At 39.0% G+C, this 16,288-nt stretch overlaps 1 long non-coding RNA gene across 2 annotated transcripts in view; it reads left to right on the top strand.

Moving 5' to 3' along the window:
- LOC119143756 overlaps positions 1 to 6,869 on the top strand; it is a 301,625-nt gene extending 294,756 nt beyond the window's left edge. For both annotated transcript variants that reach the window (XR_005102782.1, XR_005102781.1), the window contains exon 7: positions 4,479 to 6,869. This is a non-coding gene — a long non-coding RNA (uncharacterized LOC119143756). The remainder of the gene's footprint in view (positions 1 to 4,478) is intronic.
- Positions 6,870 to 16,288: the final 9,419 nt, after the last annotated feature.

The raw sequence follows: 16,288 nt of genomic DNA, 5'->3' as shown, positions 1-16,288 counted from the left end.
CCCTCCCTGCAGACCGACTCCTGGCCTCAGCTCTACCATGAAACACCTATCTGATGCCCCTGTCCCATACCCAGTCCCAGCATGTCTAGGAGCACAAATTCTTCCCCAAAATATCGGTGCCATGGCACGGGGGCTAATTCTGCTCTTCAGCATCACTGTGCTGCATGGACTAAGGCTGTGCATAGAGCTGCAAAGCAGATCTATGGTTAAAAAAGGTGTGGTTCTTCTTGGAGACAGGCAGTATGTACAGACAGTGATGTAACTGTAAATGTAATGGAGTTTTCCTTCACTATTATTATTTGAGTGTATCAGCAGAATAAATCAAATTTAAGAGACCAAAATTCTAGATACCTGCTAAATGGATTCTTTCTTTCCTCCTGAGAAACTGAGAGGATATGTGACAGCTGCTGGAGCATTTTTATGAAAAGCTTTTTGATCTTTTCAGGACCTGCACAGGAATAAAAAAAAAAAAAAAAGTTAGATGGATGACATTTAATCTTCATACAGCAAATAATAATTGCTCGTATTCAAACCCAATGGTTCTTTTCTTCTTGCATCACATGAGGATTTACTGTAGTATGGATGCAAAACGTAAATTATCAGGCAATTCTGTGCAATTCAGACATGCATACAAAAATGTCTTTCCAACTTTTTCACACTTACCTTCAAACTGAAAATGGATTTTCCTAGTGGTTGATTAGTCAGAATGAGTTGTTCCTAACTAGGTTGAGGGGAGACAAGTTCTGTAATATTGAGTTAGTGAAAGAAGTGAACAGCTTCAGTTTAATTCAACTAGTCTTCTATTTTTAATCTCCAAGGAAACAGCTGAGTTGAATGTTAATTAAACAGCAGTCTTTGATCCACCCAACCACTCCCGGCGGCATAATAATAATATATAAGCGCACACACAGCAAATATATAATAGGTACATTTAAAGCAGTGCATCTAACCTTGCCATATTCACACTTAAAACATTTCTTGCTGACCCATTCTTATATTATTTAAATAGGGAAAGGAAGGAAGAGGGGAAAATGATAAGTTAAACTTTGACGATCTGAAAGGTAAGGTAGCAGAGTGAGTGTGAGTTCTTATTTTGAGGATGTATAAGGGTTAATGATTAGAAGAGTGGAATCAGGAAAGACCTTAAGCCCAGATCTATGACAGTGGTAATTGAGCTGATTGATTACGACATCTCGTTTCAGACGACTATTGATTTAATCTAGTCTGCAGTCCCATTGGCCCCAGAGGTGCTCCTGAGTGAGGCTCAGCACTTGAACCTGGGTACTCTTCCCTACTCACCGTCTAGATATAAATTTCCAGAATCTGTAGCCATTTATAATTTTCCGTCATGTTCATGCTTTTATTCAAAAGCTTCTAGTTTCGGCAGGCTAATGTTTTTAACCATTGAGGGGGCAGACACAGGAAAAATGAAATGGCACAGACTGAAAAGGGTGGGTTTAAAAAAAAAAAAAAAAGCAAGACAGAGAGCTGGGGCTATGTGGCTAGTATTTGCATCTGTTGTTTCTGATTCGCAGAGCTAGCAAAGGCTGCTTTTGGAGGCAGTCCACAAAGCTGGGCTATCAGTAGGCAGTTTGCTGTACGCGCACGTTCAATTATTAAAATAGTAGACTTTTTTTCTGTCTGATAGCCATAGCGAGGTCATGACATTAATTTATCCAGGGTATTGTGGGTAACTATACAGAAAAAAAGCATAAAGGGCACAGATGCTGGAGCAGCAAAAAATGGATGGGTCTGAGCAAAAGGAGATTAAGAGGCGATGACCAATCTAATGTACGTATAGCAGTAAGAAGCCGGCATCCGTCACAGACTATTGATGGCAATAAGTATTTTAAGCCATGCTGTGCATGTGTTAATTTTTTTTTTTAATACCTCAGTAAATGCTAAGCTGAATGCTGTAATCCTGTATTTTTTCAGTTTCCCAAATCTGATTTTGGTCTTGTTTTTGTTGTCTCATGCTTGGCGTTCTCCGCTTGCTCTCTGTCTCTGTCTGTGGTGTGTGTCTGTCTCCGTCTCTCCTGTTCTCTGAGATTACAAACTTAACTGTTTCCTACATCATCTACTTTCCACTGTCCTTTTCCTACGAAATTAATTACCATCATGAGAACTGGTCATAAGCGTGTACTAACTGGGCTTAGGGCGCGTACGCCGGCGTGTTGGCTTCCTTTCTTTACTTCGGGTCTGTGCAATGTTTTCTTTTGGACCTTTCCTGTGAGCGGATGCCCTTCATGTTTGCTGCCACTGTAAGGTTGCCAAACGGCTACCTGAGCTGGGACTGCGGTGTAGCACTGCATCCTGGGACCTGCCTGCCCGGCTACGCCGAGAGTTTCTACGGCACCAGGCAGCTTTGAGAATTGGCTGGCGAATTGCGTATCACCTGTCCCCCCCTCTGGTAAATAATTTTTGTACCGCAAATCACAGTGGTGTGCTATTGTCTGGAAAAATAATTCCCAAATACTGTTGGCATAAAAAGGGAAAAGCCGAAAGATTGTCAACACCGTAAGTCATTAAAGTCCCTTGCCTTAAGAACAAAGGAACAAGGTAAAAATGCACACAATAATTATGCTCTGTGGATTTTCATTGCCTGTCAGACAACTTGTGTGTGTGTTTCAGTTAACAGCCTTTGTGCTTTGTTTTGTGTTGTGTATTTTATATATGCGTCTTGAGTTTCTCTGTGTGTGTGAGTGTGTTTGTGTGTGTATTCAATGTACGTGTATGTGCGCAGACTTCTCTACCAACACGGAGCAAACACTATATAGATATATACACAAGTGTAGCTCAAACATGCATTTTCAGTACTGTGGTGGTGTGAGTGTATCGCCATTGTTCTCTCACAGTGCTCCCTCTGACGCAAGCAGCTTCTATTTTTTACTTTATTTTAATTAAGAAGCCTAAAATAAATAAGAGGGGAAAAAAATTACTTAGTTTGGTTAAATACCAATTGAAGTCCAGAAACTCATGATTTCAGCACAGTGAATAGTGATTCAGACCCTGGCAGTGTTTTGGCTATGAGACAATTTCTACTTATAAAGAGCACAATGGGGGGGGAGGGGGGAAATAAAAGATAGCATTAATTTTGAGGAAGATTAATATTAGTTTTTTTAATGATCATTATTTTTTTAAGAAACAAATCCTTGTAGCTTTTGAAATCTAGTGTGTCCTTCTCACTGGTATTTATTTGAGCAAAGGAAAAAATGAAGAAGGCGTAGAATAAACTCCTAAGACTGTTCAAGAATTACTGGCATTATTTCTCTCTACATCACGTGTGAGCCTGGGTTGCCTGCTATTCCTGAGGCAGAGAATCGAGGATGAAAGTCTGTGTGTCAGAGCCTGTTTTCACAACTGCATTTGGAGATCTGTCTTATTGATTAGGAAAAAAAGGGGGTGGGAATAGGAGTGTGAGGTGAGGGGAGGACCGACTGACTACTGGCTTATTGCAGCTCAAGACATTTTCTTCCGGAAAGATGTCAAACAACTGAGACACAGCAACAGAGGAAGTAGAAAGGTGGAAAAATAAGAAGAGGGACCCTTTGGAAGAAATGAAGGCATTCCTTATGAGAGCCTTGAGGCTTTTTTTTCTTCTAACATCTGACCCACAAGGGCTAGAGTGACAGCGTCATGCAAATGCTGCAGTCCAGCAGGTCTGAGAGAGAGGGTGGATGCTAGAGAGTGAGTTAATGTTAATGATGAGTGCAGTGAAAATACCAGCCGATACCACCCCCTCCACACACAACTGCTCTGAGTCAGCATCCGCTGCTTTGCCTTGCCTTTTTGTGCGTGTGTGTGTATGTGCGCGCGCATGTGTATGTGTGTGTGTGTGCGTGTGTGTGCTAGTGACTGTGTGTGTGCATGGAAGGTAAAGCCAGTCAGTCAGTGAGAAGCAAAGGTACGTTTGAGAGCAACTAAAATCTGACTGATTTCCATCTTCAGAGCATCAGATGTATTCCCTAAAGAGGATGGGTCTATGCGATGGGGGTGGTATAATTATGTTAATGTCATATTTATAGAGGGGAGAGATTTTTCATTCTAATTATTGATTTGAAAGCTGTGGTCAAAATTGTTTGTTAAATCATGATCCTTTAAAAAAAGAAATTGAATGAAATCTAGGGACTGCTATACATATATATATCATATATATATTTTGTTTCGTTTAACTATTTTGTGTCTGAGGCATAACTGATTGAATGGTGCACAGTGACAAAGAAACGGCTCTTATATAATGTTGCATTATATCATCAGCTGCAATAATATTTTAAATAATCCAAAATGTTCTGAAATCTGAAGTATCATTCTGGAGGGGAGGGTGAAGGGCAAGGGTGGGGGTGGGGGTGGGGGGCACTGGCAAATCTTTTCTTCAGCAGAGCGCTCTGTACAGCTTTCTTGTAAATGGATGATTCACCTGTTCGACCAGCAGAGATTCTAATTCTTCCCCCCCTCTTCTCTTTTTTTCCTTTTTAAAGCTGAACGGCTTCCCGAAGAGCACTGAGTTTTCTATGCCAGATTCTGCTCCAGTGGCTAGGACCTTTATGGCTGCTGTTTCTTTTGCTCTGGGCTCTGATGGAGGAAAAAAAAAAAAAAAAAAAAACAAAAAACCAACCACGGTGGATCCTGTCCCTAAAGTAGAAATTTTCTTTTTCATTCTGCAAACAAGGCTAAAGATCGGAGGAGAATGAATGCGAAAGTAATTCGGGATTGTGGTCGTGCCATTAAAAGTGTTCGGCTTCAGAATGAAATTATTCGGGAAATCTGAGTATTTCTTCTTACTGTATCGACAGTATTTGAAAGTTATGTGTGCTTTGAGTAATCTGGTTCAAGTGACAACAATCTCTGCATGTCAATGTTTTCTACAGCTTATGGAGCGAAAGCTACTTTTGCCATTGGAAAGGAAGAAGCTTTTGCTAGCAGCCTGTAGAAGGATTAAATGTTGAACGTGGGGAAGAGGCAAAAAGTGAATACACGCCCAAAGGTTATCCTTGCATCGTGAATGGGTTTAAAGTACTCTGTAACCCAGGGCCCACCTGAACAGTAGGACTAAAAGTATAATGGGGAAATATTTCAATTAGAAACCCCTTAACAAGCATTTAATCCTTCTTTCAGGCATTAAGGGAAATAGAATAAAATTGTTACTGTACAAATCTGCTGGAAGCAGATTTTAACCCATTTTTAGACACTTCCCTGTGATGCTTTAAAATATGGCTACTTGTGAGAGGAGGCAGTGAAGATTTTTTTTCCTGTGTTCTTTGTTTTTTCTTTTCAAAAGTTAAGGACTATGCTCTGAGAAAAGTCTGTTCAGTCAGCTGATACATTGTTTGAATGTATGTATGCATCTTGTCTGCTTATTTGATCTTTTCTGCCCCCTACTTGAAACTGTGGTTTGTTTATTGGGGGGAAGGAGGGGTTGTTGATTTGGGGGGGATGTTGGGTTTTGGGTTTGTTTTGGTTTTGTTTTTTGTTTTTGGGTTTTTTTAACAATAGCAGTGAAAGTTTTACTGACAGCGATTATGACTACTAAGCAATTGAGTTTATTGGAAGACGAATTCTACTGGATCATATCGGACTTTTCCTAGTCCCTGAGACCCTAACTTGTGAGGTTTTTTAGCAACAATCACAAGTCAGGCTCTTGGGACCTAGGCGGAGGGGAACCAGCAGCTTTGGACTGTGATTGTTTCTCTGCAGAATTTAGAAAATCAAAGGAGCTTTACTTGTCTGGAAGGGAAAAAAGAAAAATATACCTTTTTCAAATGTTAAGAAGCAGAGCTGTTGCTAGAAGAAAAAAAACCCTGTTATCCTTTGTGCAACATTAGGATGTTACATACTTGTCTGTTTAGAAAACTGGACTAGATGCCATGTAACATTCAGAATTAAAATTTAACCTGAATGCCAGTTAGCACCTCAAAACAAAAACAAAAACAAAAAACAAAACAACCCCAACTCAGAACAAATACTAAAATATACAAATGGCTGTCAACCATATTATTATTATTATTATTATTATTATTGGCAATTCTGACATAATTACCACAAAGTATATTTTCAGCTGTATTGTTACAGCATTAATTAACTTTTCAAACATGATGCATAAACACCAATGTTTGAGGCCTAGAAAACATTAAGTCTATTGTTGTTTGAATAATGATTTCAGTCTAGAGGAAAACTGTTGCTTAGCTTTTCCTGTAACATGGGACAAAGATTATTTTGTAGTTAGTTGCCATCATTTTTCTTTGTCTAAGTGAGAACACAATATGGCATTTAAAATATTTTCTCATTTAATTTACATCTTAATCTGACAGAGGATATTGGTGTGAAAATCATACTACAGCATTAAGATAGTTTTGCATACAGAATCACATTTCTTGTACCTGTTCAATTTAAACTGAGCCAGCAATACTCTAAGCACCGGACTCAGCTTTTAGCCTCTCTATCTCTTTTTGCTTTTTCACCCTCTGACAAAAAACAGAATGAGGTTTACATTGTCCCTCATGTGTTAAGTACTTCACTGACTTTGCATGAGAAGATTCACAAGCACACAAGTTATTCTGCACTGTTCATTAGTCTTGAACTTCTGATCCACAACACACAATTTGTATTTCTTAATATTTTATGGGTAGGTTAGTTCTGAGTAATTTTCCTCTGTTTCCTGTGTCTAACCCAACATACTGCAGGACCTTGTTGATACATCAGACTTCACTGAAACAAAGGCTTCACACAGATCAGGCATTTAAACTATTTGTTCATTTCAGAAGTGGTATTTTGGCTGCAGTATATTTTTTCCACTTGTGTGGGAGGAATTGTGTTTTATTGTAAGCATCGACACTATTGTTAAAATAAATTGTTCTTATCTGTTAGTATAATACTTTTTCTTGTTGTCTTGTTTTCTTAAGAGACAGAAACTATGTGCTGTATGCAGTTTTCAAGTTGCTCAAGATATAATTAGTCTTTAAATAGTCATAAAAATATTGCTTTAGCAATTACAATGATGATACAGTTCCTGTAAATATGCAGTTCTTTTCTTTGTCAACTGTCAATCCCACATGCTAAGAACACTCCAAAGAGCTACTTGCGCACATTCAGACACAGAGGTAATTTTTTAACACAGAGGTGTTATTCAACATTGACTTCTATTCAGGCAATATAAGAAAAGTAGATCTGATTCCATATAGAAAAGACAGACGCACCAGGCTGGGTGCTGCACTCATGAAGCACTTCGGTAGCAATTGACGTGTATTATTTACAATAGTTTTCAGTACTGAAAATGGTGTATTTAAGATACTGATGAGGTGAGCAGGTATTCTGTTCATTCAAGCTATGTAACAAGATAAAACTATATTGTGTGTCAGTATATACATGTTAATAATATAGTTTAAATTATGCATAGTATTTATCAAAATAAAAATCCTTATAGATTTAATCAGATATATGATGCACACATCTGTACTTTTTAAAGATTTTCATTGCATTTATTTTTGAATCAGCGAAATTTACTTGAATGTGGATGGTTCACTTTTTTCAGCACTCTGAATTCATTTTGCATTTAATACTGGACATACAATGAAGGTGAAACTGTAGTGTGAAATGTCTGTCAGTCTGAAGATTTCAGGTATGCTCTGCTCTGCAGTGAGAGTGAGAAGAAAACGAACCATTAGAAACCCCTACCTGGCTTATTTGGTGCTGCAGCAAAAGCCATAAACATGCAGCACTGCCTCTGCATTACTGCTTGAATTGGGATAACTCCAGTGGCTCTTCTCTGCCCATTGTACTCACTGCTGCCCCTTGCCATAGAGATGAAAAGTTGGTACACTGCCTTCCTTTTCCCCTCCTCCCTCTTCTTCCCAGTTTCAACACAGCAAAACCAACCTCTGATACACACTGAACTCCTTGTGGTGGGGCAGAGGTGGATGGAGGGGAGAGAGAAGCCCGGTCTTATCTTGGGCAGAATTCCCACCAAGATCAACAAGATGTTTCCCCATCCTGGGACTATGTGACAATGCCTACAGACACCACGCAGAAAGCAGTCTTATTTACACATATGAAAGCTGTCTCTATTAGCACAAATAAATGGAAAACATCATATTTGGTATTCTATGCTTAGATATATGTACAGAATTTCAATATATTCCCATTTCTATATGACTTTATGTTGTTTCAGACCAAAATGCTTTTAAATGCTATTTAATATGTGATTTTGGAGTAATCAGCTTGTGCTACAACAACAACAAAAAACCAAAACACAAGCTCCTGCAAAGGGGGAGGAAGAGAGAGAGAGAGAGAGAGTGAAAATGATGTGTGGTGCATACAAAAAAGGAATGATATTAACAATTCGATGAATTCCTAGTTGGTAGACCAGACTGAGCCAGACGCATATATTAACGGCTGTCTGCTGCTGATGTGAGCCTGCTCAATGCGGTGGAAATGAAGGATCACCTAGTTTCTGACACCAGCTTATTTGTACGTTTTAATTTTAAAAAGGAAAATCACTGTTTTACATAAACATCTTAACCCCTGCATGATTTTCTTCCTTTTTTCCTCCCTCATATTGTTTGCTAATTTACTGTCAACTTAAAGTGCTGTTTAGCTACAGCCCAACAAAACATCAGTCAAAAAGCAGAGGGAAGTATTAGCTTCTCTTTTGTCTGCCATGTACAATTGGGTTATTATTATGATAATTGTCTACTTTAATTTTTAGACTTCATGGGCGATGCAACAATATTCCAGAGCTCCATTTTTGAAGCATTTTAAGTTTAATTTTAAACCCAAACAGCAAAAAAAAACCCCAACAATATATATGTATGCTTGTAGCTCAGGCTGGGGTGATTTGATCAATTCTTTTCCTTAACCTGAAAGTCTTTAGCACCTTAATATAATATTACATATATGGGACAGGAATTCTTTTCAAACCATATAAACACTAGGATCCATTAATACAGTGCTGAAGACTGTTACATGAGTCAGGGGAATTCCAATCCAACTTAATTACTGTTGGAATTAGAGGCAAGAATATTTTACTCGAAGTTGTATAACAAGAATCTACAATTATCACATTTCAGGGCATTGCTCTATTCATTTGATGAAAAATGTCACGAAGTTTAACAGAAGATGTTATGCATTTTCTTGAGTAATAAAAATCGGCACATTCACGATTAGCTAACACAACATTTTCAGTGTGTTAATATGCAGTGCAGCAAAAATTTCTGTAGGCAGTAAATGTAGCCATCATTTTGATTTGCCCGTATGATGATTATGCTTAGTTCCTGACTGGGTACTTAATTTCACACTGAAAAGCAGTCATATCCTCTTAGGAACTGGCTGTAGACTACAAAAAAGAAAAAAGACCAACTTCTGCCTGAGGTCTATAGCTAGCTAGGTAGTCAGGTAGATACATGTAATAGAAAGAAAAAATCGGGAATCCTATGAAAATGCCATCTGAAAATGTATCACTCAATTAAAAGTAGATTTATTTTGTTATGTTCATTTAAAGTTTTTTTGTCCAAACAATGTATCGGAGACATTCATCACTTTGTTAATTTTTTTCATTGTTTGATAATTACAATAGGCATCCTCAGAGTTTGTGTGATGCTGCATCATTCCACTCCTTGGCCACACTACAGTTATTCTTACCTGGTGAGTTATATTCTGACCAGAATCTAGATATATTAATTTGTGTGCAAAGCTATGTTTTACTTGCAGTGCCTGAGTAGCAACAAGTGGATGGACTATGGAAGCCTTAGAGAGTAAGTGAACATAAGATTATTAAGATCAATAGTGATAAAATTATTTCATCTTTATAAACATCTTTAACCTATTAAGCAGGATTTAAAATTAATCACAGAATCATCCAGTCGATTATATACTAAAGTTTATCTGGTAGGCTTTCAGGATTGTAATCTTTACTCCTGTTCCTGCTTATTTAGGAGTTAAGGATTAGTCATAACTGTACAAGAAACTAGATATGGTAATGATAGTTTGAACAATATGAGTATCCTATAGGGGAAAAGACAGTTAATATTTTGTACTTTTCATCTACTTGTTAACTGTTACAATGTGGCAAGGATTGTATATACAATCTACAAGGAGCATATATTCGTTTAAATGGCTAAGCAAATCAACAAGGTTGTGCTGAGTAGTTTAGGACTGGTAATTTTGGTTTTGGTTTTGGGTGGTTTTCTTCCACCACCGCCACCCCCAACTTCTTTTCTTGGATGACTGCGTGTCATGCATGGGAAGGTATGAAGGAAAAACAGCTATTCAGCAGAGACACGTCCCACCCCTTTAATTAAGCTTTTCCTGCACTATGTAAAAACACTAGCAATGTGTAAATCCCATTGGTTTTGTTTTGTTTTTTAAATTTGAACAGATTCCTAGGTATTATATTAAGATACCTCAGTGATGAAATACATATGAAAATAGTTGCACTAGGAAGTCACTGGATACTGAAACGGTTGGATGGCATTGGCGCAGAGCCAAATGGAAGATTATTATTTTTTTTTTTCATTTAATTCCTTTCACCTAGTAGGCTCCTTAACCATTAGGCAGAACCCAGTATGTGGCTAAGTTATTGCTCTAGTGTTCATCACACAAAAAGCACAGTCTTAGGATTTGTAAATTTTCTTCAGGGAGTTTTCTAATCTAGACAGCATTTACATTTGGGGATTACACCACAGTCTGTTCCCCACCACCTCCCCCTCTAACATGCAGCCCTTTCAACTTCTTCAAAGAAGTGGGGGAAAGTAGGTTCTTTTATTAATAGCAGAAAACAAACCGACTGCTGGACTTCCGTGGCAGAGCTCACATAATGCGGCAGGGTGGGAACTGTAACAAAGAATGCTTGAATGCACTAAACATATAGTGAAACCCCATTTACATTCATTGATGGAGCTTAAAGTACAATAACTGAGAAGTTTAAAGTAGAAATAAGCAGGGCCATGAAAAGTCTTCAATGAAGGTAGATACTTCTTGAAAAGTTCAGCACAGGATTTAATTTCAAACTCAAGTCTTTCCTAGCAGAATGTATTTCTTCATAATACATCCCTTTACTCAAAGCATCTCCATCAGATGAAGGTAAATCAGATGAAGGGAGTATCTTCAGTGCATAAAGTAGGTTCTGTTTTTCCAATTTATATACTGATTTTCACACAAGTGAGAGAGTTAGCAGTGGAAAAGTCGTCATGGTTCACTGTCTATTCCTCTGCACTCTCTCTCCTCTGCAAACTGCCTTTGATGTGAAAGAAACAACTTTGTGTCTACAAGTAAGTTTGATTGTGAGGTCTGCCCATCATTTCTAGCTCTCTCTACTTGTAAAATTTATGTGTATATGTTGGCATAGGTACACCAGAGAGTTGGACAAATTCGTTGGGTTTTTCTGTTAAAGGCTATTCTGTGAAATATAATCACAATATTATTAGTGAGTAGCTGTCACCTCTCACCTTCTCGTCTCTTCTCTTCCACCATGGTAATCAGCTCTTTGCTTTAGTCCCTTCAAAGCCCCACTGTAAAGCCCTACAAGATGCCAGCATTGTTATTCTAAGAGTTAGGGTTAGACTTGCTCCCACTTGTTGCATTTGTCTCCATGGTGGTTCTTCATCCTGAACATGAAGGACATATAAATTGGTCCTACTTGCAACTTTTTGTGGAATCTGCATGCCCTCCTTTCACCCTGTTCAGAAACAACCAGTTGTCAGAGGTTATATACTAGGTTGCTAGTCGCAGTTTTCCAGATAAAGCTCTTCTTGTCCATTTTCTTCCGAAGAATGGCATGATAGCCCTGATTGCTGCATGGCCAGAACAGAGGATCATTTGTGGCACATCGGATTTAATAACCGTGATTTGGGGAGGGGAGGCTATGGAATTACTTTCTGCTGCTCTCTTCAGCAGAGGTAGTTTCTACTATTGATGTGCATGAAATATTTGCCACCAGCACTTAGTCAGATTCGTATTTCCAGAAGTTTTGATGATTGGTCCTTACCCTCAAGGAGCCTAGCTCTGCTTTGGGCATGCAGCAAGCAGGCAGGCAGGTAGTTCTGCTCTGTAAACCCTCCCAGCAGGCTGGCAGTACCTGCTACCCTGCAGGCAGCCAGAGTGAGCCGATTCTGGGCACAGCACCGGCTGTGCACAGCACCTTGCCCTCTCTGTCCGCATGGCACCCCAACGGCACGGGCGTCAGCTTTTAGCAAGCCTGGCATGTGAAATGGATGGTGCAGCCATTTTGTGGTGTGATTTACAACTTTTCAGTGCAAGTGGGGGGTTCATCTCACTGTTGGGAAGATTTCTCACAAGTCTGAGGATATATAGTGCTTATAGCTCCTGCTCATATATTTATATACACACATCGAAGTATTCAGGGACTTAGATTTACTGTTAGATTCTAAATCAACTTAGGAGGAGTGCATTACTTGTGTTTATTATGTCAGCATATTGTTTTGGATATTAATTCTCTTTCTGAAATAGAGGAATATGGTCAAAATAGTGGCGTTTTAGGAGTCATTGAGGCACCCAGTTCTAAAACAATAGCTGGATGTTTAGAAGAGAAACAGGTCACCAATGCAGTTTTGGAAACCTCTTCTGACTGATTCAGAGGGTTAGATTTCTTGTGGGTGTTGCCAGTATCTGAGTATTGAGGTTTGCTAGGCTGTTATGAGTTAATGAATTCCAAAGGCTGCAGTTTGGCTTTCTGAAATTTGGTAATCATTTCCTAAACTCTAGTGGGAAATCAAAATTACTACATGCAATAACAATTTTTAAAAGCTTTCAAATGTTTCCAAACTGCCACCTACATGCTCTTCTTTCTTGATCAATGGCTAAAGATTTAGGGTCATTTCCCGACACCTAGAGTGAATGCAGACAATTCCCTCGAGCTCCATTTCAGTGAGCCAATCTTTACTTTCCTCCCGCGACACTTGCCCGGGGCTGCCCAAGCAGGCTGTGGGCTCCACCGCGTGGGGACTGCCACACACTAACTGGGAGCACAGTGACTGTTGTGGTGGGACCTTGACTTTGGTTAGAGTTCTGAGACCACGGTATAAGGCAAATATTAGCAGACCATTCAGTGGCCGGTAGGAGGTCATGATTCACTGTGGTAATGCAAGGGGACATTTTATACATTTCTTTTTACAGCCCTCTTTCTGCTATTTGTTCTTCGGGTGTTCACAGTAACCTACTGCTGTGTCTGGGAAGAGAAAGGCACATCTGAACAAACTCACATCCCATCGAGTCTCCATCAAGGCTCTTCAACTTTGTTTTTGCATGAACATTTACTTTTTTTTAACATTGATATTTTTAATCGTCTTCTGCAATAGCTAATAAGAAAAAAACATGGTAAGGAGTAGCTCCACAGAGAGTCACTGGGGTCAGCATTTTTCTGTAAAACAGTCTTATGTGTCTCTCAATTCTGTATGATTTTACTATGGCCAAAAGGTCCTTCAGTTAACATCCAGCTCAGATTAAGAAGTGACAGCAGACCTTAATATCTGCAGTAGTCGTCAGAGACAACTTGCAGACTTTCCTGTTCCGTGGTAAAACCTGTGGCTGAATGCCATCCTATACCCTCTCTGCTTCTATGTACCATCTGCAGTTTGCCTAACCAGGAAACATGGTACCACATAAGGCTTGCCTCTTACGTTCACTAGGCAAGAAAGAGAGCCAGATGATCTCCTTCTTCTTTCCTTCCCTCCTGTTCCCTCGCCCTTACCTCCTCCTTTGCTCTCCTCCCTTGTGTCTCCCACACATAGCAGAAATATCACGTCTGCTGCCAAGGCAAACTCGATCATCTTGTCTGACTTCCTCCATAAAACATGCCAAAGCATTCACCAAGCAACTCCCACATCAACACCAACAATTTCTGTTTGGTTAGTGTGTATATTTAGGATTTGGGATGGCAGAGAATCCATAATAACCCCAGGAACAGTGTCCCAGTAGTCTATTACTTCACTATTAAAAACACAGGCTTTATTTCTAATTGGAATCTGTTTAGCATCAGCCACCAGCTACCAAAACTTTTCCTGACAATTTAAATGGTCATTTTTGGTTTCACCTCTTAGCATTTTTATTGAAAAACTAATGAGATTGTCTTCATTGTCTTACTGTAAGTTAAGTTTTCAGAAAGATCAGATCATGTTGCTTGCTCTTGTTTGAACCCTTCCCATTTTGTCAATATCCTCTGCAGATACTAATGCCAGAACGAGCAATCTGATGTCAGGAATGGTACTATTAGCTGTGGTAGTAATTCCTCTTCTTTTGTTTGATTTACTCATATACCTTGTTTATTCTCTCCTTCAGTCCGCTATACTGAGATCACAAGTATAGCTGAAGGAATAAAGAAGGAGATTTGAAATAGGCTTGTCTGAGCTACTTGAAGGTGTCTAATTCCAGCTAAAACTTGGAGTTTAGCACCTAAACTGTTAAGTACTTCTGTTGCCTTTATTCAAGCAAAACTTTGTGTCAATGGGAGAAATAAAAAAAAAAAATATTAGCTTATCAGTGTTTGATTAAATATTAGCCAGGTAATTTTTAAGCTTGATTAATCTATTTATTGAGTAAATTTTATTTCATTTCAGAAGGAAATGACAGCAGCTGTATTATTCTTACTATTTGAAAACTTGTTTTCAGCATTTTCTGTGCTTCTGGTATACTTGAGTTACAGAAATAGATCCTACAGATGGATTAAAACATACCCATGTGTTGAAACCAGGCAATCAGTCTCACATTTTACAGGTACTCATCCAAAGAGCTAGGATATAGCTAGCTAAAGGATTATTTTTAATGTGTTTCTCCGAAGCTCTGTAACCTACTCCCTTCATGAGGCTTATTTTTCTGATCTCAGTAAATCTTCAAGCCTATATGTTTTATCATTTTTCTATCAAGGGCTTGGGGAGGAGGGATGTGGGAAGACTGGTCTTAGATAAGCAACGCAGGTTGGTTAAGAAAGGAGATGGCTGTCATCTGTAGACTTTCCAGACACAGCAGTATAGTTCCAGACAGTCACCTGAGTATTATCGCTTTGTCTCAACTATAAATCACAGTCTGGTAATGGCCAAGGCTGACACCTTGACATTTGCAAGGAGAGTAAAAGACCTGATTTGAATGGAAATCAATTTTATTTCACAAATCTTGGGATACTGCTCCAAACCTGGTCTTGTTCCTTTTTGTGTCTTATTCAGAATTTCCATGATCTTGATAAAGGATTAGTTGTGTTATACAATGACATTCATTTTGTGCATACAGTTTAAAATTACAGAAATATCAGTGTATCACAGGACCTGGTTCCATGTAGGTGTGGGAAAGAAACTCCCTTTTCTGACAGCCTGTTGAAGGTGATGGCCACAGCTCCTTTGGCTGATGATGCAACTTTAACTACAGTACCTTTTTACCACCTCCACCGACAGTAGCTACCCTGTGCTGGAAGGAAGGAAAGGCATGGCTCAGAGCATGTGAGCTCACAGACCCGCTCCCCTGGATGTGAATGTCTGTGGGGTGCTCTGAACGGGTGGCAGTACTGGTACACCAGAACTTCCCGTTGTGCAATAAATTTTCATGCTTTCAACTGCCTTTCTGCCAAATGGCTCAGAATTTCCAAAAATCCCTGCTGCACTTTTTATTATTTGAATACAGAAAAAGAAACCCCATGCAAATGGAATTAAAGTTGGTTTTTTCTCTCTTTCTTTCTTTCTATCTTTCTTTCTTTTTTCTTTCTTTCTTTCTTTCTTTCTTTCTTTCTTTCTTTCTTTCTTTCTTTCTTTCTTTCTTTCTTTCTTTCTTTCTTTTTCTTTCTTTCTTATCCTTTCCTTTCCTTTCCTTTCCTTTCCTTTCCTTTCCTTTCCTTTCCTTTCCTTTCCTTTCCTTTCCTTTCCTTTCCTTTCCTTTCCTTTCCTTTCCTTTCATTTCATTTCATTTCATTTCATTTCATTTCATTTTCCCTGTTCTGTACGAATGTGCTGTAAAGGCAAGGTATTTCCAATTCAAGGAGGGAGGGGAATGACCTTAGCCATTGTAGCACTGTTGCACTAACAAGTATAAGTAAATACAATCCAAAACTTGCTCATTCCAACTGTCTGATCTGTAGCACACAGCTCTTTTGGAGGAAGGCTGTCTGTGGGAGCAGCTCCTTTCTGTTGCAGAAGAGGTAATGCATGTAGCCACTGCCCCAGCTGAAGGCTTTGAAGTGGCATTAGACCTTCAGTGACTGAAGATCCAAAACCAACCCTGAAATATTCCTTCCAATTGTTGCACGAGGAGCTAACACAGTGTGAAAAATTTCAGGTTTTTTACTTGACAAAACAAA

The sequence above is a fragment of the Falco rusticolus genome, chromosome 2, assembly GCF_015220075.1.
Source record: "Falco rusticolus isolate bFalRus1 chromosome 2, bFalRus1.pri, whole genome shotgun sequence".
NCBI classification, from domain to species: domain Eukaryota; kingdom Metazoa; phylum Chordata; class Aves; order Falconiformes; family Falconidae; genus Falco; species Falco rusticolus.
This window is presented reverse-complemented; position numbering and strand designations above follow the sequence as displayed.